Genomic DNA, 23,430 nt, shown 5'->3' with positions numbered 1-23,430 from the left:
TACGGCCTGGGAGTAGGGCTGTCGACAATTTAAACTTAAATCTTAAAGAAAAAAAACCGGCCAAGTGCGAGTCGGACTCGCGCACCGAGGGTTCCGTACAAACCTGCAAGGTTTACAAAGTTCGTTCATTACGACAATCGAGTCATAACTATGATATTTTTATTGCAAAATGAAATTCATAACATTACAATGGGGAAAGATGGAGGAGCATAAATTTAAGACAAATATCTCTTTATCGTTTAAGTAATCCTTTGTTTTATATTAACACATATCATTTATCTATAATATAACTGAAACACTTATACTAGCCTTGCAGCAGACTATCGGCGGCGGCGGCGGTCGGTCGCGACTTGCGGTATCAATGGTTGTACTTTTGCGTTTTGCGTTTTTGCGTTGACTTAGAATTTTTTTTTTTCACGGGTTAAAGGCAATTAGATCTAAGTATTTGATATGAATTTCAACTTGATAGCTCTACGCGTTCATGAGGAAAAAAGTAATAAGTTTATATTTATTAAAAAATATATATTTTGTAATGTAACTAAAAATTTAAGGTTTTCGGAATTTTTCCTTTATGTGTGCTATAAAACGTTGCTTCATGCCAAATTTCAAGATTCTAGGTCGACTGGAAGTACCCTTTAGGTTTTGATTCCCTTGCGAGTACTTGCGAGTTTCAAAATATGCAGCTTAAATTGCTGTTTCTTTTGATTGCGTTGACATAGAAGTTTGATTTTGTTACAGCTTAAAGGTATTATAGACTTGAGTATTTGGTATGAATTTCAATTTAATACCTCTACGCGTTTATGAGGAAATGGGTAGTAAGTTTAAAATTATTAAAAAAAAATATATTATGTGATGTAACTAAAAATTTATGGTTTTCGTAATTTTTCCTTTATCTATGCTATAAGACGTTGCTTCGTACCAAATTTCAAGATTCAGAGTTCACGGGAAGCACCCTGTAGGTTTTGATTCCCTTGCAAGTGTCGAAAATTTGCGGCATAAACGGCTGTATCTTTTGATTGCGTTGGCTTAGAAGTTTGATTTTTTCACAGCTTCAAGGGACAGTAGACCTGAGTAATTGATATAAATTTCAGCTTCATACCTCCACGCGTTCCTGAGAAAAAGGGTCTTGACAGACGGACGGACGGACAGACGGACAACAAAGTGATCCTATAAGGGTTCCGTTTTTTCCTTTTGAGGTACGGAACCCTAAAAAACTCCAATGCCATTTTTTTCTTACGGGAATTAAAATTTACTTATGTCACCACTTAATAATCCATACTTAATATTATAAATGCGAAAGTGTGTCTGTCTGTCTGTCTATCCGTCTGTCTGTCTTTCTGTTACCTCTTTACGCCCGAACCACCGAACCGATTTTGCTGAAATTTGGAATGTAGATATTTTAAGTCCCGGGAAAGGACATAGGATACATTTTATCTCAGAAAAATGTACGGTTCCCGCGCGATAAACTAATTTTGGCGCTACGGAGTTGCGGGTGTCATCTAGTTCTAAAATATATCAGCGTGGCGTGACAACCCTAGTCAGGAAAACTGATAATGAAATATGTACCCTGTTATTACTTGTTGAACACGATATCACCTAATCAATTTTAATCAAAGGCTTCTGTTTTTGAACGAAAACTAGTTATTTAATATTATGTATTTTATTTTGAAGTTGAATTTGATCCGTCTCCACGTTGGTCCACAAGCATTTCCGAACATTTAGAGGGGAGGATATGTTACTAACATAATTTATAAGCCTTTACTACAACAAAATATGAGTCTATGTTACTTGAATTAATAAACTATTTCATTTCAGATTCGTCTGTGATTTACTATTATCGACGTTTTAAATGATTATTATCTACTACGACTTAAAGAGGAGTTTTAAGGGGCCGGGTGCCATCGAAATTCTCATACATACGTAATACCAAAATCAATTTCTCATTCGAAAATATTTGACATGTTTGAGTTAATTTTCAGCTTAAAATAGTAATTACCTAGGTTCCTGCATAAAAATTACTATTTTAAACTGAAAAATAACTCAAACATGTTAAATATTTTCGTATGAGAAAATTATTTTGGTATTAGGTATGTATGAGAATTTCGATGGTACCCAGCCTCTTAAGAGACATAAAAATATTGGTCATTTAATGTTGGAAAGCAAACTTACCGAAACTTGGTACTACTAATACATATTCTGTGCCGAAACTAAAGTCTATTCGCCGCATGGAGTGTATCTCGGCTACTGACTTATAGTCACGCATAGTGCAGCTAAGTTTCGATGCAGATTCGTTGCTTGTCATTAAAAATAAAGAGATGTTTTGGACTTTTGACTCATTAGAATACCATTTATGAAGCATTTCGTAGTTTATTAGGTGATGGTTTATAAGTTTATAGGTTAGGTATAAATGGTCTCAAACGAAAAAGAAACGAAGCTGCATTAACGTTGCATCAAATAGCAGAATCAGGTTACATTCGTTACATAAATATTCCTCGAAAGTCCAAATCCAACATGTGATAGGATAAAAGCTTAAATAAACTAAAAGCTTCAGAAATTCCTCATTTCCGCGACTTACAGTCAGATTGCCAAAACATAGTAATGGCTAAGTAGCTTTGCAACGTTCCACTTTTAAAATCCCTCGCAGGCTTATAAAGTACATTCGCGTGCAGTTCGCGGGTACGTACAGTCACCGACATTTTCCACCTAATATTGATACTATGTTTAAGCTATGTAACTTGTAAGGTATAATAATAATTATTGTAAACGACTGTACTGATGAACATGATGATAAAGGGAAGATAAGAAATATTTTTATTTGTGATATGAATATTATGATGTTTGTAGTACACACCAATACTGAAAATAAACTGGCAAAGTGTGAATAACAATCGTGTATGAAGGGTTCTGTGTAAAATTGCGATACATACCGTGTTTATCGAAGACACACTTACCACCCTAAGCCTTAGGCTTCTTACAGACGAACTCGTCGACGACAGGCGTCGACATCTGTAAAAAGCCTTACTTATAAAAATATCCAAACTATGCATAAAAATGTTTCAGTTGTTCAATATATATTGATTGAGTCGTCAAGAAAACTATCTTAGCATACTATGTACGGTTCGCACGTGATAAACGAACTTTGGCGGAACGGAGTTTATATTACAGAGGACTAGATGACGCCTGCAAGTTGCAGGCGTCATCTAGTCCTCTGTACATAATTCATTTAAGAATAAGAATAAGAATAGATTTATTTTTAGCATCACACAATACATCATAATATAAGTATACAGTTTTTTTACTGTTACATGCACATGAATGAAATGAACGCGCCTGTACATTCCTGAGACGTTATTTTAATAAGTCCGCTCATGTCAGCAACTTGTATCTCCACTCCTGCAGAGCTTCAATCTGTCTTAATGAATATTATATCTTAAGACGTCTGGAGCTACATTTGAGCTCTCTCATTACGTCTTTATTCAAACCGACTAAGAATTCGTTAGTTACTTTTCAGACTTGACTATCAGTCACACTAATTTAACAGTATGTGTTTTGACTGTCAAACGATAAAAAATCTATAGATATAAATTTTATCAAAATCGAGCAAGTGAAACTATTTATTAACATATTTTTTTGAATTTCTTACTCATGATACCTGAAGATTACTATTTTTAATTCTTTTATGGCTATTTTTCAATTGAAAAATTCAATAAATCCAACAAAACAAACAGAGTGAATAGATACGCACGTTTACGATGGCATATAATATTACTCTACGAATAATAAAAAATAGTTTTTTATTATTCGTAGATATTACTAAATCGTTACTACGTAAACGATAGTCAAACGTTATTACGTACTTTGACTATCGTTAACGTAAAACGTAACGTAAAATGAGGATACTAGATAAATATCATACATCAAATAAGCGTCAAACGATAGATTATTTCACTTTCCGCCAATAGTTTGTCCGTGGTACACATAGACATAATATATACTGTCGTAAGTTTATGATTGTCATCTAGTTTAGTACTTACTCATTTTTAACTTGCTACTAAATTTTGTATTTATATGCAACTAACAACTTAAATTAAGTTAAAATTGAGTTAACTACTTATCAACATAATACGTGTAAATCAGCCATTGGTCGTTGCTTTGAAATTGCAAACCAAGAAATAGTCCGCAAAGTCTACTACGCCTTATGCCTACCCATAATGTCGTATTGTATCTCTTGCTGGGGCGGAGTGACAAAATGTATACTGAAACCGCTCGAAATATCTCATAGGGCAATCCTGAAGGTTGCAACTTTCCGTCCTATTCTATTCCCGACCACTGTATTATACAAAAACTGTGATGTACTGAACATCCGACATTTATTCATTCTCAGTGCAGTTCTTCTTCAACACCGTAACACTCCTTTCATGGCGATTACGAAGCGTCGTAAGGACAGAATATGTCAAATACCTCAACCGCGATTGTCTTTTACACGACGGTTCTTTTACTTTTTGGGCCCATATTTTTATAATAAAATTAACGTAAAAGTACCACTGTACGAATCCACATATAATGTTTGTAAAAAGCTAGTCCGGAAATACTTACAAAATAAAAGTTACGATGAAACGGAATGCTTCATGCCATAACACACACACACACACACACACACACACACACACACACACACACACACACACACACACACACACACACACACCTTTGCATGCCCTAGTAAAATAATTATAATTATGTTCTGTAAAATTAGAAAATTATAAATAATAATAACTAGCTGTTTGACCGAGCTTTGCTCGGTGGATGATGAAAATGACATTTTCTAGAAATGATTCCTAGCTAGATCGATTTATCGCCCCCGAAACCCCCTATATACTAAATTTCATGAAAATCGTTGGATATTGGATATAAGATAATAATAATAATCTTTATTTAAAACTTTTAGCATCTGTTACAATTTGTAGTTATAATATGACCTAGGAGTACAATACAGTTGTATATGAACTTACGAAGACAATAAATAACAGACTTTACACGTATTATATATGTATAACTTTGGCGCCTGCACTAAGCTGAGCCTGTCCTGCAGATCACCAATATATTTTCCTTCTTTTAAACATATAGTTTAGTTAAATTTAAATTTAAAAAACAGGTATAATATTTGAAAAACAAATAAAAGAGCCTCTGGCTACTCATTAAATATTCTAAATGTGTGTGTGTGTGTGTGTGTGTGTGTGTGTGTGTGTGTGTGTGTGTGTGTGTGTGTGTATGTGTGTGTGTGTGTTGTCTATCTATATATCTCTCGTAGCAATTGTTCTTTTTCTCTTTACTTCTATTAATGAACTATCTTCTAGGACGCATTTTCGTTTTACATTATTGTATATAAATGGGTGTAAATATGGACTAAGTCGTCTTAAAAACTAGAGTTAGTTTGTAGTAGAGGCAGCTTCCAAGTTCTTTTTTTACGTAGTACATCATAATTTGGGGATTTAAGAAAAGCATGATGCTACTTAACACAAGCCTGAAGTATAAAAATGGCGCGAACTGTGAGTACATCTGAATCTTTATATACACTTGATGTAGGATACCAGATGGGTTTTTTTTAAATTACTTTAAGCACTGGCCTCTGCGCTCTTTCCAGGACTATCATTTTAGAGGTTGCTGCACCTCCCCATATTGGTATGCAGTATGATATCACTGACTGGCATATAGATATATAAACGGTTTTAAGTAGGTGTAGAGTGGCAGATATACGTAAGTTTTTGAATATGTAGATAAGCTTTCGGATCTTTTTAGATGTGCTGACAAGATGTTCCTGGAAGTCTAATTTGTCGTCAACCATGACCCCTAAATATTTTACGAAGGTAGCTTTTTTTAGTTGCTCACAGTTACATTTTACTAATAATTGTTGACAATTTAAAGGACATGTATGTACCGTAACATTAAGATTAATAGGAGGTGCTGATGCTCCTGTTTTATGAAAGAATAGAATTTTAGCCTTGGGGATACTCAGAGTAAGTAGGTTATCTTGGAGCCACCTAGCGATTTTCCTAAGTGAATTTTCCGCCGTGCTTACTGCCTCAGCCCAATTATTTCCATAAAAAATAATTGCTGTGTCATCAGCGTAACAAATAATATCGGTTTTGTGGAGATTTATATTAAATATGTCGTTCATATATAAAATGAAGAGTGTAGGGCCTAAGATACTCCCTTGTGGTATGCCAAAATTAATATTTTGTAAATTGCTTCTGTGATGGTTAATTTTAACACACTGTTTGCGATTAATTAAATAACTGTTGAACCAGGCTAAGGCGTTACCTCTTATTCCCATTAATTCTAACTTACGCAACAAGATTTTGACGGAGATTGTGTCGAACGCCTTAGCGAGGTCTATAAATGCGCCAATACATGAACGTTTCTCATCATGACGTCCTGAAACTATATGCGTCAGTAATTTTACTGCATCTTCTGTTGACCTGTTTGCGCGAAAACCGAATTGTTTGTCGAATATTAAATTATTTTATCTAGAAAGCTAACTAGGCGTTTGTGGACAATTTTTTCTAAAATTTTTGAAAACGAACACAAAAGAGAAATAGGTCTGTAATTACTAGCATCTGATCTACTACCATTCTTGTATACCGGTGTAACAGCTGCTGTCTTCCACATTGAAGGAAAAAATCCTTCAGATAAATTTTTAATTGATTTTAGCAGTTTGTTGGTAATTCCATCTAAGCCTGGAGCACTATCCATTTTCAGGTTTTTAATGATTGAATCCAGTTCACTTTCATCTGTGGGCTGGAAGAAAAGGGACTGAGTAGGTGAGTTGCTAATTTTAATTTTAGATGCAAGTGACGCTTCATTTTCCGTGCTAACTGTAAGTATCTTATTTGCTAGATTTTGACCGACATTAGAAAAAAGTTATTACAGTGATCAAGTGAATCCAATATGCTAGGTTTAATTACAGTAAGTTCTACTGGATGCCTTTTGATTTTATTTGTGTGAGTTATATTATTAATTGTTTCCTAAAGCTTTTTCGGGTGCTTTTTATATTTATCTAGCTCCAACTCTTCGTGTTTTTGTTTTAGTTTTCGAATAATGTTGTTATAGAAGTTTCTGTACAAGTTTACACGTCACTATCTTTAATTTGTAACATCTGCAGGGAAAGGGATTGTTAACCCTTACTACAGGTTTCTCAACCTATCAAGGGTAACAGTGCTTCACCCACCAGTGACGAGATTGTAATTTTTGTAAACAGACCTGTAATTAATTATTTGTTACACTTGTTATGATCTCCCTTTTTTGCACCAATAAAGTTATTATTATTATTATTATGTTTGTGTAAGGTATTCCTTGCTCACGGGCAATTAAATCCCGGACCTTTGGAAGGCATGCGTGGGGCCGAAGCCAACACGTAGAGGCCCGTTACACAGTTTTAATCAAAATGTTATGTGACACTGGCCGGCGACTCTCCCTGTCCGCACTATGGGAGTACAACCAAGGAGAGCCAGAGGCCAGTGTAGGACTATTACAGGGAATGTATATTAGAAATGATACCGGGCTATGGGGTGAGGTGCTAGTGGACTGGGTAACTGGAACTATGGAAGGACTATGTCATCTGCCGATACAACATGGAAACATGTATCATAAAGTTGGCAGACGGTGACTCGCCAACTCTTTAAATGGGCCCCTCAAAATGGTCGCACGCACGGTGCACCGAGGCGCCAACATTGACAGAGCGGCTTGAGGCAGGAGAGGTGTCGCTGGACTTTAAACGCCGATCATTTGCACCCTCAGAGGGTCCCATCACGTCGCCCACTCACCACTTATGCTTCACATCCTTCCTCCGAGCCGAAGCTCTTGCGACTCCACTCTGACCGGCCGGTTAAGGCAAGGCAGAGGTAGGGCCTGATTCTCCGTCAGTGTTCACTCTGGCCGATCGGTGAAGACAAGCCGGAGATGGAGAACAGGGGCTTCCCTGGGAGCACTCGGGTTCGTGGGGTCGCTACTCCCCAACAGCTTGCCACAAGCTGCCCTGCGGGCTTATTATTATTATTATTATAAATTGAGAAATTTAACTCATCACAGCTAGACTAATCGCAACTATATCGAAGCTGTATTAATACTGAACTAAAATATAGCAGAATCGGGGTGCTGTACCTTCAAAGGACAATTTCCAGTAAAACTTTCTGAGATGGGTGCTGAAGTCTGTCATAAGGGTTCAATCCCTAGGCCTCCATCGCCTGTGATCTCGTACAACTATTTTCATTAAAATCAGCATTTTCCTATATATCTAAACTCTAAAGGTATCAAACTATTTCAATTGTCCTATCTATTATGTCAGATGTTCCGCATTGAATCATGAATGGAATGGATCGATTACAAAAAATAGATGAACGAGATGGCGAGCAAATTGTATAAGTACTTTAAAAAAGAAATTGCGGTACTACGGAACCTTATATTGCGCGTGGCTCGACATGAACTTAGCCGGTTTTATTCACTTATCATTTTAATTTTTAACAAACCTTGTAACTTGTCTACTTCACCACAATCCAGTTTTTTTTTATTTCAAATATTTTTTCCGGCCCTGTGAAAAAACATAGAGAAAGCAGAATTATAAGTAGGCATGCTTCGGCATGAATGGGCCAGCTCGACTGGAGAAATACCACGTTCTCACAGAATACCGGCGTGAAACAGCGCTTGCGCTGTGTTTCGCCGAGTGAGTGAGTTTACCGGAGGCCCAATCCCCTACCCTATTCCCTTCTCTTCCCTACCTTCCCCTATTCCCTTCCCTTCCCTACCATCCCCTATTACCCTATTCCCTCTTGAAAGGCCGGCAACGCACTTGCAGCTCTTCTGATGCTGCGAGTGTCCATGGGCGACGGATGTTGCTTTCCATCAGATGACCCGTTTGCTCGTTTGCCCCCTTATTTCGTAAAAAAAAAAGCCGCTTGAAATTTTGACTGCGTGACCGATTTCTGTCGGATCATCTATGCCTAAAAAATAAAAATATAAAATTTACGATTATAATATTAATTGATATTATATTTTTTGACATACCTACACCCTGCAAAGTTTCTGTTAAGCAGATCTCAAATGTTAAACCGAACTTTAACTTTCTTTTTGCCAGTCGAAAAAAGAAAGATCTCGGACCTACGGCGTAAGTTACTTTATAACTATCAACTTCGAGTTGTAAAGTAATATCGATGGGAAGTAGTTTGTTAATACAAGAAGACGTAGCGAAGATATAGCAAGCTGAATCCACTCATCCCCAGAGGAGTATTATAGGAAACGCGAGCTAATAATAAAACTGTTACTAGTGGATTTTATTTGAGTAAATGTATAAATTATGACTAGTTTCTGCCGTGCGCTATTACAATTTTATGCAGTTTCGTTTCTTGTTCGGTCCAGTCCGTTTTTTATTATTTTATTTGAAATTACTTTGAAATTATCAAATTGGAATTAGTTTCACTTATAAGCAAAGTTAAGTTAATTATACTATGACCACTTTAAACGTGACTCTCGTAGCATACATTTAGTATGCTACGAAGGTCGCGCTTAAACTGAATGAATGAAAAAATTAATTAATCTCTATGAATTATTGTTCATTTTCTAATAACAGATTAAATTACTTTGTTCGCAAATTCGCAATCAACATAATCTTGGAAACCAGAAAAGCAACTTTAGCTTTGTACTTTAGTCTTTAAATCTAAGAGTAGCTAACTTACGTCAATCCCACAACGTTTTTTTTAAATTAAATAAGGGGGCAAACGAGCAAACGGGTCACCTGATGGAAAGCAATTTCCGTCGCCCATGGACACTCGCAGCATCAGAAGAGCTGCCGTTGCCGGTTTTTAAGAGGGAATAGGGTGATAGGGGCGGGTATTGATGGGAAGGGAAGGGAAGGGAATAGGGGAGTGTAGGGAAGCGAAAAGGGTAGGGGATTGGGCCTCCGGTAAACTCACTAACTCGGCGAAACACAGCGCAAGCGCTGTTTCACGCCGGTTTTCTGTGAGAACGTGGTATTTGTCCGGTCGAGCCGGCCCATTCGTGCCGAAGCATGGCTCTCCCACGTATAAGTACATACATACATTTCAAATAATAGAAGAAATAATCCCTCTTACTAATAAAAACGCCAAATAAATGCTTTAGGAACTTAAGCTACTACGCAGTATTCCTACTTTCGTTATATTCGTAGAATTGAAAGTGTAATCCAAAGGAAAACAGAAACAGTATAGTAACAGCTACATTTACTGACGTGTAGAGTGCAGACCAGGATTATACAGAGCTCACTCGGTTGACCGGCTGTCTGTCTGTCTGGTAAGACTTGTTAAGACCTTGCGAACTAGACAAGCTCTTGAGAATTACACACCGAGCGAGGTACAATACATCTTAACTTTATGTAAGGTTTGGTTACATCAATGGGGATTGTCCATTTTTTTTTAATTTTGCTCATTACAAAAACATTTCGAGGAATAAGGTCAGTGATCGTTTTTCTGTATATAAACGAAAAAAATACCCATTAGTTACTTATATTGTTGAACAAATACGTTTAACCTTTGTTTGACCTTCAATGGCGTTAAATTAGCAATAAATTCGACCAACATTACGTTTCGAACTTTTGGTAAGCTTCTCGTATCAGCTTTCACATAATGAGAACTTGCATTTGACGAACCAGCCATTATAAATAAGATTAAAAGGAAATTTAAAACATATGCAGAGGTCAATTGGCCGCCGATGATGACGTCAGAGCGAAACTTTAAAAATTTATTGCGAAAAAACTAGCCAAAGAATCTCAAAATTATTTAATTTATATTCTTAAAATACTCTATTTTAACGAAAAAAAAAATATAAAAGTGCATGTGATTTTTTTGGACAATGCCCATTGCGGATATTTTGGGTATAATAACTGAAGACATGAGTGGGTAACTAACATTTTATAACAAAAGAGCAATTACTCATTTTTTCCCTTTTCAACAACCCTTGTAACTTACCTACTTCATCATCTATCTATACTGTAGTAACTGTACTCGGCGAAACAAGGCGGTAGCGGTCATTGACTTCCTGTCAAAAAACTTATCATTTTCTTTATAAACCGCGATTGAAAATGGATTAGGAACATCTGACACTTCATTGTCAATTGCGGTTTATATAGAAAATGACAAGTTTTTAACAGGGAGTCAATGACCGCTACCGCCATGTTTCGCCGAGTACAGTACAGCTTATATATCTAGCTATAAATAGAATTCATATATTTGTTTATGCAAAAACAACAGTTTTTAAAATTTTTTGCTATCTACTTCATCCACTTATGTCTTCAACTATAATTATATACTGTTTATTTATAGACGTTTTGGTGGTGCCCTTATGGGCTTATTTTTAACTTATGTTAAAAACAAGTTAAAAACAGTCACATTTTCAGCGCTGCTACTTTCTCAGTAACTCAGGACTCATACAGGAATTTTACATGAAAATTATCCATTTCAAGTTTGGAAACTCGACCTTTTTGTTTTCGCTGAAAGTTTCTGTCCTGTTACTTCTGTATAATTAGAATTTGATTAAAATTATCCTTGGAATTTCGCATCGTTAACCCCTTTTGTGTCTTCAACCCCTTGGCCGCACTTGCCCCTTATCTTTACGCAAATTAGACCATAGCTAAATAAAAACAACCCTACCTCGTCCGATTACGATAAGGTGACAAATTATTTTGTTTTCGTGTGAATTCTGTGTTTTTTTTGTAAACGCAGGCAAATATAGTTGGAGTCCAGTGACATTTTAGTTTTTGTAGAATAAATAAAAATGAATTCTCAATTTTGTTAGTCTCATTTAAACTCGAGAACGGTTGAACAGGTTTGGCTTATTTTGGTCTTGAAATATTTGTGGAAGTTAAGGGAAGGTTTAATATGTTAGCAGGGAACATCAGAAGAGCTGCAGGTGCGTTGCCGGCCTTTTAAGAGGGAATAGGGGAGGTTAAGGAAGGGAACAGGGTAGGGAAGGGAACAGGGTAGGGGATTGGGTTTCCGGTAAACTCACTCACTTGGCGAAACATCTGTTTCACGCAGGTTTTCTGTGAGCCCTTGGTATTTTTCCGGTCGAGCCAGCCCATTCGTGACGAAGCATGGCTCTACTACGTATTTTACAATAACCGACAGCTTACAGGTGACATCATGTAGTTTTCTCTAATCTTCGTAATATTTACTGTGATTTTAGTGAAATTTAATATTATTTCCTGTTGGCATAACAGGAAACGGTGTCAACAAAGTTCGAGGTTAGTTGTTGTTTACTACAAGGACGTCCATACATCAATACATTATATTTATCCTGCTAAGTAGGACACGAGTCCTTAGGACGATATAAGGCGTCCATGAGACGGTCATGCCCTGGTCAGTCAATTCCATCAATCATGATTTTCGTTTGACTGTTGGTGAGTGTTGGAATTAATTTCATATTACACAGTCATTCCGACTAATTGTCAGTCATACGCAAAACTTCACAAATAATTCACGTTTTCACGCAAGATAATTATGGACGACTGACTGACAGACGCGTGATTGACGAAATGTCAATAAACGTTTACTCAAAAGCCATGATTGATAGTTGCATGACTTAAAAACCAAAATATCCAGATAACTGTCAATCAATTTCATGCAACCATCAGTCACTGCATTACACGACAGGTTATTCAACACTCACAGCCATGACTGTGGTAAAACTAACAGCAAAACCTAGCGTGTAATGGATGCCTAAGACCGAGAAATGAGAGTATTTCAAACGTTAAATTATATTATGATATAATCTTTGATATGATCAAATAAATAATTTTGTGGTTTATTAAAGTGCACTTTAATTAGCAATAAAATGTAGTATTTTTATGGTTTCTTAATCAATCGTCAATAAAAATGATTGACAGATTGATTAAGAAACCATTACAAATTCCACGTAAATAAATTGTCTCATAAAATTTGTCTGTTACTCTACATAGCTCACATGGCCCCAGGCAATTTTGTATTTATAAAAGCACTAAGAGTGTGTTGCGCCAACCTACGCATGCTGCGGCCGCACATGCGTAGTGCTTCGTGCTTAAGACGATACTATTGGACGCTACTATTGGACGAGCTTCGTGACGATAGATGCATGCGCGGCCGCGGCATAACTATAACTTCAACTATAACAAAATGTCAAATCAACTGTCAAATCTTAAAGCCAATAATGGACAACATAATCGGTCGCCAGCTCTCCGTCGATTAAATATTATTTAATCGACGGAGAGCTGGCGACCAAATCGGTCATGTAGCTTCAGCTATATTAAAACTCCGTTAGCTACTTTCCTAAACAAACCTTTATTTTCTTATTTTCTTTTATTTTCTTTTTTCCCCCACCCCACTACTCCCACACCCACCGCCCACGGCCTGCCAGCACGCAGATTATCAGAAAGGGTTGTTCAGGGAAGCAGCTAACGGAGTTCAAATACAGCTGAACCTACATGATCTATTTGGTCGTCAGCTCTTAGTCGATAAAGATAACCATAACCGTTCAATTTGGCTCGGTTAAAATTAATGTTAAAATTTACAAAAGGCTCACAGTGTTGTCAAAACAAAATATTTTCCCCGTCAATCTCAAAACTCTCATCACCATAAATTTAATTTAAAAAATGTCACTTGGACGTTTCTCAAATCTCAAGTTCTGTGGCCATTGTTATAGTTATTGCCAAAATTAACCTTTACTCATAAAGTTAATATACCTAGCGGAAGCAACAATCTCGAGCTGTCAAACGAAACCGAAATTGGTTTCATCTGTGTGTAAAAATATGTGTACGTTTACACTTACACAAGCATGACTGAACATGATTTCTATGAGATTAAATTGTCACCGTACGGCAGGTGCCGACTGGACGTCAAAAAAAGAGTGCTGCTGTCATGTATCACACGTCTCTTTTTACCACGCAGAGTTACTGATAGTGACATCTCTCTTGCTTAGGCCTTTGTTTCTCTATTCCGCTAGGTATATTAACTTTATGCCTTTACTGTAGGTGTATACAGAGCCAATGATGCATCCCTAAATAAATAAAGCTACCTGTTACTCGGAATAGGAGAGGAGAGAGGAGAGAGTCGAGCAACATGTCAAAGCGGATTGTGAGCACGTACGTGGCTGCCAATTAAAAATCCTTTGAAATGGAGTTACATTTATTTTGTTAGTCTATTTTTCGATACGAATTCAACGCCCGCCTAAGCTTTTTCAGTGAAATATAGTTTTTTCTAAATAAAATTTCAGGTATATTTGAATAGGCAGCGTAAGATTTTAGAGTTTTGAGTATTACTTACGGGAATTTTTTGGTGAATTTACTGTTAAAACATGTGTAAGTATTTGTTAGTCATTTTACCAAAACATAATTGTACGATATTACTTGGGACAATATTTATTAAGTTAGTGTATGTTTCTTTTTTTTAATAAACCAATTCGAGTATGCTTTAAATCTTCAATTTTTTACCAACATTATAGTTTTCTTCACTGCAAAAATATTCACTCCAATAAGCCGAAAATGTAGAATTTTTTTCGTTTATGTTCCCTCGAGACGTCGTCATGTGACGAGTCACCGCTTAAATTAATCTGAGTGATACCCATTACCTTAATTATGTCAAATTTAATTAATACGACATATTTAAGAGTTGATGTGACACAATTCCGAAGTTCTTCTCAAAATATTACATCCTTTGATATTCACACATCATCCATCCTTTGACACAATTTTCATACATTCACGAACTGCTGTCAACGATTGTGTGTCAGCTTAAAATTTAGATTTAAGAAGGACATAACCTAACTTTATCTAGGAATCTAGATCTCACATAAGAATCTAGATTTTCAGTGAAAGAAAAATAAACAATGATTTCTACTTAGGGCCTGCTTCACCACTTCCTGATAAGTGCCAGATAGGCTACCGCTTAACTGGACAGATATAGTATGAAATCAAAAAAGTTGTGGATAGCCTATCAGGCACTTTATCAGGAAGTGGTGAAACAGGCCCCTAATGTCTATGTCCTTTACATTGTCAATAAAAAAGCTACTCAATATAAATTCTTTATCAGCTACAATTAGAAAGTCTAGACGTAAAAAATCAAGCCCATCATTAATCTAACCCAACCAAACTTTTTTTTATACACAATGTCAAATTAATTTCACACTACAAAACTGTATTAGTCCATTGAAATGTTACATGAGCTTTGCATTTATTAGAGGACGCAATTTTATTTTTGGGATATGTTGGGGGAGTCAATAGCAGCTTAAACTCAAGTTTGTGGGGTCGCCACCCTTGTCCCCTGGCCGCCATCTTGAAAAAAGGGGTAACAACACTATTTTCACGATATCTCGATCCGAGGTAATTTAAAAAAAAATAATAAAAAAAGCTAAATAGTAAAAAGAAAATATATTAAAAAAACCCACTTTTTTAATTATATAAACATTAGTAGGCAAAATAATTTGCAACAAATCATGATTTTACAAATTTTTGTAAGACGTATAGTTTCCAATATATCGCGAAAATAGTGTTTTCATCTCTTTTTCCAAGATGGCGGCTGGGGGACAAGGGTGATGACCCCACAAACTTGAGGTTAAACTTCTATTGACCCCCCCCAACATATCCCAAAAATAAAATTGCGTCCTCTAACAAGTGCAATATTCGGTCCTAAAATTGTAACATTTCGATGGACTACATTACGAGTATGTGTACTGAAGGATTTCGATCCTAGGTAATCAGCAGTATGGAAAAATAGCTATAATATTATGGGCTAATATGGGGCACTTGCCCGGTACGAGTAGGAGCTTTTTGTCCTAAACGACTAATTTTGTTACAGTTGTTCCTAAGCTACAATATCTCACAGTCCAAATTCACCATAATCAAATACAATACAAAACAAGCAATATTGAAAATATTAGATATTAATGCAAGGTTTTACGACACCTTTAATTAATAAAAATAATAATAAGAAAGCAAGGATTCTGAATAAATAAGCATTAAGAAAATTCTACTGTGTAAACACGGTGATAAATTTCAAAGGCTAAAATCGATGTGGGAGAGCCATGCTTCGGTACGAATGGGCCGCCTCGACCAGATAAATACCACAGGCTCACAGAAAACCGGCGTGAAACAACGCTTGCGCTGTGTTTCGCCGAGTGAGTGAGTTTACCGGAGGCCCAATCCCCTACCCTCCCCTATTCCCTTCCCTACCCGCCCCTATTACTCTATTCCCTCTAAAAAGACCGGCAACGCACCTGCAGCTCTTCTGATGCTGCGAGTGTCCCTAGGCAACGGAAGTTGCTTTCCATCAGGTGACCCGTTTGCTCGTTTGCCCTCGTAATTCATATAAAAAAAAAAAAAAACTTGAGCGCTAAGGTCAATGACCGTCTGCTGTCTGTCTCCTCAGTACCTACTAAAATGCACAAATAATTTCTTAACTGCCGAAACGGTAAAAGAATGAGGGTGTTGATGTCATGATCGTCTGATCCTTTGGCATACTATTTTTTATGCACTTTCATCAGATTTTAGATTGAAAAGGAAACTGAGGGCTTGGTCAACACTATTCTTTATCTCTTCTTTACTTAATATGCATCTTGACTAACGGCCGTTCCCAATATTTGATCTATCTCTAGTTTTGCCCTACTAGAGATAGTAATAGCTCACAATTGACATAAAATATATGTCTCTAATATCTAATGTGAGCTATTCCTATCTCTAGTAGGGCCAAACCAGAGATAGATCAAATATTGGGAACCGCCGTTAGACATCCAGTCCCCGTTCGATTATCCTTTCGCTAATTACAAATCGTTCCGAAGTAGGTTTGAAAATAGTATATACACAAAATATTGTTCATATTTTAAATAAGGAAAAAGAGACACAGATAACACATAAAACATTATTTATTTACAAAATTAGAATACATTATAATTAAATCTTATTGCATGACTGGTCTTAGAGTAAAATAAGATTAGTGTGCACCAACCTTTAACGATTGATTAACTTCAAATTAAACACAGAGACGGTAAATCCAAGATCAAACATTTTGGCCGGTTTACATTATTCCAATCCAGTAATCCAATCCAGAGTTGGATTGGATTATTGGATTGAATAATGTAAATCGTTTATTAAGGTTGATGCATACTAACTATGCGAGAAATTATAGCTACTATATTACTTATGTTATACGGAGTAATATTTTACAATTTCATAGATATTTACAATGGTGGACTTTCTGGAAGAGTAATTACCTACTAATAGTAGAAACAAATTATTTTTAATTTTAAAAGTTTTTATTTACTCAGAATCGTTAAACAAAAAATAATTTTAACTTTACATGATATTTTGCTAAGTAATTTTTTCCTGAAATTATGTTGATGCTTGAATATTATAAGCCAGTGCTTTTCAACCTGTGTCAATATTAATTACTTAACTGTAATTAAATGAATTTTTTGACATAAGCCCCATACAATATATTCTGTTAAGTTTAATATTAATTAATTAATGTATCAATTCAAATTCAAATATTACATTTGCCAGAATATGAACATAAAGATGTTCATAATAATATATTATAATAGCACAAACATAATATTAATTAAAACAGTTACCTAGATTGAAATAAATTAAATACATTAAATAACATTTTATATAAGTTCAACAATTACATTTTATAAATGTATTAATTATTACATTAATTTGACTGCGGCATTATTCTGGCAATTGCCAGAAGTAAAAATACTGCTAATTGCACTGTTAATTATTAAACAGTGCAATTAGCAGTATTTTTATTAATGTGTCTTCTGATGCTGCGAGTGTCCATGGGCGACGGAAGTTGCTTTCCATCAGGTGACCCGTTTGCTCGTTTGGGGAATAAGGGGGTTATTTCATTTAAAAAAATACAGAATTTTCTATTGTTTAGGGCCCAGACTGGATCGAAAATATATTAATGTTGGATTAAGATAACGGGTTTTACGTAATGCTGACTCTACATATTTAATTGTATTCCGCATGCATTTTTCATATTTACAATGGAGACTACGTGTTTGCGGCATTCCGAATGCGGGCCACATAATATTAATAAAAGAGCTATGGCAGCTTCCCATAGACGAATTTAGGTCATAAATAAAGTAAGCGTCTATGAATAAAATATACCTTGTTTTAAAGAGCATTTATTACTGATTCTTAAGAAAAAAAAAATCGTGATTTTAGAAGGCCAGGTTTTTGAGTTATCATACTTAGAAGTTTTGAAGGTTATGTAATTATGTAGCTTATTATTTAATGCATGTACCATGTTTAATAATGTATTTATTATTAAATATTCAAGAAACTGATGGAGAAATGAAAGTTACGATTGCTAGGCAAAAATAATTAATGAAAACACAAGTTAAGCAACGGGATGTGGATCCCACTTAGATTGGTGATAACTTTATTGATAACTTGAACTTTATGAATAGTGAGAGGGAGAAATATGGAAGATATTATGGAGACATCAGTCATCAAAATGTATCACATGCTTTTATAGCTTGAAATTATATCTAACAGAATAATTAATTCATGTTTTCACTTATTGCATTAAACAATTAAGAAAAGTAGTTAGTCGTGCCAGGGCTACCAAAGGCTTCTTAGTGTACTTTAATATGTCGAAAAAAGATTTTAGGAAGGTTTCATATGAGGATTTATTGAGTCCAGTCCATTTAAGTAAAATTATTTGAATTTATCTGGATGCAGTCTTGAATTTATTTTCCTTCAAAATTGCTTCACATTCGTAATATGTACTTTACTACAATTAATAGCAGTGCATAAAATGAATTGTAAGTACTTATACTTATTCAATATTTCATATGAAATCTACTTATAAATATACAAATAATGGAATAAATTACATTAATCATAATTTATATAAGCACTATAAATGTGATTACAAATAGAAAACTTTTTTGATTTTAAATTGGAAAAAATAATTATAGGCAACATCGGATGACCGAAAATGGCCATTTTGGAAAAGGAAATCACTTTAGCTATTTTTAAATATTATCTTTTTATCCTGGCTTTAGATCAATGTAACGAAATCGTTGAAAATCATTTACGAATATATGTTATTCTTTGGTTGCTATGCGTTCCTAAGACGCTTTAAAAACTTTTACCTAAAAATCTGCCATAGCTCTTTCCACTGCGTTCAATTAATTTATTTATTAAATTGTTACTTACACATTAATGTTTTTATTAGTGGTCGCAACAAACGGCGTATGATAATATCATTAATATAAAATCCATTTTAAATGTGTCTATAATAATTGTAACCGAGTTTTAATCATGTTAATTATTTTTAATGTATATTATAAACACAAATCAATTTTGTTGTTTTCAGATAATTTCGTATTTTATGCTTCGATTAAAATATGATCATTTTTGTATATTTTATAAAAATAATCATAATATTCATTCATTTGCCTTAAATGCAAGTTACAAAGAGGTTCTTACACTTTTTGCTGTGACTTGTGATGTTAACCCATAATACAATAACAGATTTTATAATATGGATGACGATAATGGTAAGCCATGGTGATGTGAAATTGAATTTACGCAGTAATATTGCTATGCAGCTTAATTTCTGATGTTGCGAGTGTCCATGGGTGACGGAAGTTGCTTTCCATCAGGTGACCCGTTTGCTCGTGTGCCCCCTTATTTCATAAAAAAAAAATGTTACGTTATATGTTTTTTCTTGAATGAACTGCTGGTATTCATAATGTAGGTTTGTTTACATTTAGGTCATAACTAGCTATACATATATGCCGAGATTTGTGATGGCTCGCGTCGTTTTTCTGCGTGGTAATAATCTTCAACGCAGTTTTTTATAATATATTTTAATAGTAACCAAACCTTGACTGGCCGATGATAATCACATTTACACATAAATAACAATTACTATGTTAAAGCACAAATCAATAGGCATGATAGTTTTTCCGTAAAGTGTACCATAAAAGTGCTTAGGTTGTGCTCGCTTCGCATGCCCTGATTAATAAACACGGTAAAATGTATAGTCGCAACTATTACATTCCCATCAAAACTGGTATAAAAATGGCAGTAAGGCTTGCAATTTCCCAACACATTTTACGATGCAATGTCGCAAGTTTCCATATTTTAAGCGGCACACTTTGATACTTAGTGCTACAAGTTTGAAAACTTTTAATACTTGCAAACTAAAGATTTATATAGTAATTCATGTGGTAAGTTTTAATAAGATTTTGTTTTAAGGCCTCGGTACAAGTGGAGTTGACGAGGCGCTGAAATGAAAGTTTGAAGTTAGTAAAACCCTGTTCTGGGAAGGTGCTTGAACGTACCTTACGTTCCAATTACTGTAATGAGGACGCTAGCGAGTGGCTCATCAGTGTTGTATTACTGTTTATTATAAAAATAACTTTCTATATTGAAGTTATTTTCAAATAATGTATTTTTATTGTTTGTTTGTTAGATACTTCTTGTAACTTTGAGCACAAATACGTTTTCCGTAACATTTTGTTTCCATATCTTTAGAATCTCTAGTTTCCATCAAGCCCCAAGCGGACACCGGCGGCCGCGTAACAAATATCATATCGACGACCTCTGTGGCTCAGTTGATTGGCTGTTGGTAGCTCACGGCCGGGTGTCACGGGTTCGAATCTCGCCGAGGGAACCAAAAAAATTTCAAAGTTCCTGGGTCATGGATGTGTATCATATAATAAAAATCTTAAATATATGTATAGTATAAAAGTATTAAATATATTTCTCTCGAATCTAGAAATTCCGTAACGAAAAAACCTAACACACCCCACCCCGACGGTCGGTCCGGCGTTGCCAGATTTCGGCACGGTGTTTGTGTGCGTGCGACTAGACGTATGTGAATTATAATTGCATAAGTTGATGGGCTATCCAATAGCTTTAACGCGGCAGTTCCCGTGTGCCTCACGTATTTTTTTGAAATGGCTCTTCTCAAATTACACGAACGTGGACGACCTGTACTCTAGGATTTGCCTACGTCAGTAAGGAGTTTTTTTTTATCATCAATGTTACTTAACTAGCCGCTACAGCTAAACCATTGTGGCGTTACCCACAATTCGCCTAACATTCCTGCATCGCGCTATCGAAGTTTCGGAGAACGGCAAGATATATACAACGTCTGAAATGACGTCAGTGGGCTTCGGCCTGACCGAGCATGCTATCTCGCTCGGTCGGATGATCTTTCTTTTCGGCCGCCACTAACAACCTTAAACCATTTTACCTGAAAATGACCTCAGCTCCTGACATAATTCACGTTTAATTAAAAATCAAGGTTCTTACTATCTAAAAGTTTTTCACGCAAGATTGATTTTTTTTATGAAAAAAGGGGCTGTTTCACGCCGGTTTTCTGTGAGAACGTGGTATTTCTCCGGTCGAGCCGGCCCATTCGTGCCGAAGCATGGCTCTCCCACGTATAAAAACATGCCACAATGCTTCGTTGGGCTGCGGTGTCCACACAACGCACCGACGTTTTTTCCAATTCTATTGAGGAGAAGTGCAAATTGCAAAATGTCATTTACTCGTTCCTTTTTTTTGGTTGTGTTGTGATTGTTTACGATGCAAGTCGTCGTAGCAGCGATACTCCAATGGTTATTATGTACCTCCATATTTTTACGACATACCACGCATACATTTATGTTATGTGTTACATCGTTGAACTTGGAATGACAGACGGTAAACGAAATAATTGCATTGTCAACGTCTTGTTTTTAACCACTGACCTCCATTATACAAGTACGCTGGACTGATGATACCCTTTGAAATGACAGCTATTTTTTGTGCCTATTTGAAGCGGAATCAGCTCCCCCATTATTAGGGATAGGAACTAAATTTGACGTAAAAATGACGTTTGAAAGTCGCCATCATGTCGCCATATTAGCGCTGATAGTAGTAGTGGGAGTATTTAGAACTGATACTAGTGATGTACTGTCTTTTCTATTATCGATGAAATGTTTCCAGATTCAGATAATGTCGACCATTAGGACAATTTATTAAATTGAATAATACAAACGCTACATATTTGTATTAAAGATTAGAGACTTCCTCTCCGTAATTTAGATAGGCGTAATAAATTAACAACGATTTCATACGTAGATAACGTGAAGTAGCAGTACCTATCTATAATCAATTTATTTTTAGCAGTTAGCACTATGAAAAACTAAAAACAAAACTGAAGATAAGCTTCTAACGAAAACTTTGTTGTATTGTATTTTCTAATTTCATTTCTAATATTATCAAAGTATTAAAGCTGAATAAAGCTGAATAAGTGTTCTGTGTGATTAGACTAACTAATCTCATCATATTATATTATAAAGCGGAAGAGTTTGTTTGTTTGAACGCTCTAATCTCAGGAACTGCTGGTCCAATTTGAACAATTATTTCAGTGTTAGACAGCCCATTTTATATATTTTATCACGCTGAGACTAGTAGGAGCTAAGAAATAGAGGAAAATGTGGAAAAAGCGGGGGAATGTATAACGTGAAGGATTATGTAGGCTATTTTTTGTGGACCAATTTGTCTGTGTAATTAGATATTTACGTGGGAGAAGCCGCGCGGAAAGTCTAGTAATAATGTAAAAGTTCCTTATTTATTTATGGATCTAGCAAGCCAATTTTTATCGATTTACTTTATCTCATTTGATTTTCGCCATTTTGGCGCTGATTGCAGAAGTGCGAGGGAAATTAACTAATTGGATAATGCGATCCATACATAAATATGGAACGTTTGAATACATTTTTTTTATTGGGGTGGAGTAGGTAAGGTATTTATAAATAATAAAAATATATGTGCGATACTTTAACATTATATTTTATTAGTTACCGTTACACAGTTACATTCTGTCAAGAAAGAGTAGACGCTGAAATAATTTTTCCAAACATAATCACGATCAAATGGTAGTTTTGCGCCTTGTATTTTCACAGAGAACGTTTGTACACTTCAAATAGTAACGGCAAGCGGTAGTAGCAATTTTCGGACGCCAACCAGGCTTTTTAATTTTTTTCAACCATAATTCCAGTCTTCCTTCGTCACACGGAAACCTGTAAATTATTTTAAGAGCATAATATGTATTTGATAATAAAAATCGGTTATCGGAGATTTTAATACAATTATTATAGATATCGATAAGTTTTATCGACAGAAAACTCCAGCACTATTGAATTTTATTGTTTATCAAAAATCGGTAAAACAAAGGTAAATATGTGGTGAATACGGTATAATAAGATTAGTGCCACATTTTTAAGTGCCTATATTATCAATAAAAGTTTAATATCGTAGAAATGAGCTGTTAAAATCACTTACTTGTGAAATGTAACCCCACATCCCTTTTTGTACTGTGTTTTACTTATCATACACACTTTCATAGTTTAACTATGAACTAC

The sequence above is a fragment of the Aricia agestis genome, chromosome 15 (genome assembly GCF_905147365.1).
Source record: "Aricia agestis chromosome 15, ilAriAges1.1, whole genome shotgun sequence".
NCBI classification, from domain to species: Eukaryota; Metazoa; Arthropoda; class Insecta; order Lepidoptera; family Lycaenidae; genus Aricia; species Aricia agestis.
This window is presented reverse-complemented; position numbering follows the sequence as displayed.